The 1,600-nt window shown below is 42.0% G+C and overlaps 1 pseudogene; it reads right to left on the bottom strand.

The window, feature by feature from the left end:
• Positions 1-951, bottom strand: LOC125190417 (dehydration-responsive element-binding protein 3 pseudogene; annotated as a pseudogene).
• Positions 952-1,600: the final 649 nt, after the last annotated feature.

Here is a 1,600-nt window from a genome sequence, read left to right on the forward strand (position 1 = left end):
TTTCACATATTGTGGTTGCTTGAGCATTTTTGATTAAAAAAGAGTAAGAGAGAATGTACAATAGGATTGATTTGAGAAAGAGAAAGAAGAAATACAAGCCCTTGATTAAAAAAATAAAAAGGGCTAGAATTTCCCTAATTACAGAAAAAGAAAAGAAAAACTCACGTAAAATGCACAATTAAAATCAATAATTCCACAGCAAAGTTTCGAAGCAGCTCGAAATCACCGCATCATCGCCGCCGCCGCCGCCGCCCCACAGCGGCGGCGCGTCGAACCACCCCTCCACCACCGCGTTCTCCACGCACACAATCTCATTCCCCTCGAAACACGGCGGCCCCAAACTCGGCAGCTCCACGATCTCACTCAGCTCCTCCTCCTCCTCCTCCGCCGCCGATATGTCCAGGCACGACACCAGCGACGCCAGCGACGGCGGCGGCGGCGGAGAAGCATCGAATTTGTCCATCGCCGCGGCCCTCGCGGCCGCCTCCTGGACGTCGCGAGGGCTGAGGGAGGCGGGGCGGGGGAGCGCGGCGGCGATATCGGGGAAGTTGAGGGCGGCGGAGGGGCCCTTGATGCTGAGCGCGGCGACGTCGTGCGCACGCGCCGCCATCTCGGGCGTGGGGAAGGTCCCGAGCCAAATCCGCGACTTCTTCCGCGGCTCCCGGATTTCGGACACCCATTTCCCCCAGCTCCGCATCCGGACGCCGCGGTAGACCGGGTGCTTGGTGTTGCCGCCTCCGCCGCGAGCTCGCTTGATCTTTCCGGCTTGCGGCGGAGACGGCGGCTGGGAGGAGTGTTGTTGATCGACATTCATGATTTTTTTTTAATTTTTAATTTTTTTTTTTTTTTTTTGAATGGAGTGATTTTAGTGACAATTTAGTGTGAGAAAAATGTGCATGTGAGATTTTAAACCTTTCCTAACTAGGAAATGGGAATGCGTGGTAGAGACAGAGTATATATATATATAAGATACATGGGATTGTAACTGTATGCGAATATAGTTATCCTAAAATCTTTTTTTTCTATAATTAGGCACTGGAAAAAGTTCGAATATTATAAGTTAGATTAAATTAAGAAAAAAATCGATGATTTCAGATTTTATATACATTAAAGTTATATATGCCTCGACCTTCCCAGCAGTCGCCACTTGTATTATTCTTATTTCTCTCACACCTTAGTTTATTTTCTTGAGTTTTTCTTTTTGAGCTTAAAATATTTTATTTAGAAATACGTCCCCACCAATAATTAATAATTATATAGTAGTAGTAGTAGTAGTATTTTTTTATATTGAGTGATCTATAAGATTAGTTACGTTATCTTTAATTTTTATTAAAATATTAACTATTTTCTCTTTTATTTCTCTTCTACTGTTTCAATTTATACTATATATTAAAGTTTTTATCGGTCATTATAAAAGTATCGGTAGAAAACGAATGCATAGTACAAGTATAGTATTAAAGGTCTAGATTAATTTCCATTTCGTTTAATCATAATTAACAATTCAAGGTCATCTATATATATTATTTCTATAAGTACAATCAAAAGCGTAACTCTCTTGTTTTGAACATTTTTCTATATTTAAAAAAGAATAGAGTTGATT

The sequence above is a fragment of the Salvia hispanica genome, chromosome 5, assembly GCF_029641045.1.
Source record: "Salvia hispanica isolate PSC_SH4W2 chromosome 5, Shi_PSC_v1, whole genome shotgun sequence".
NCBI lineage: Eukaryota > Viridiplantae > Streptophyta > Magnoliopsida > Lamiales > Lamiaceae > Salvia > Salvia hispanica.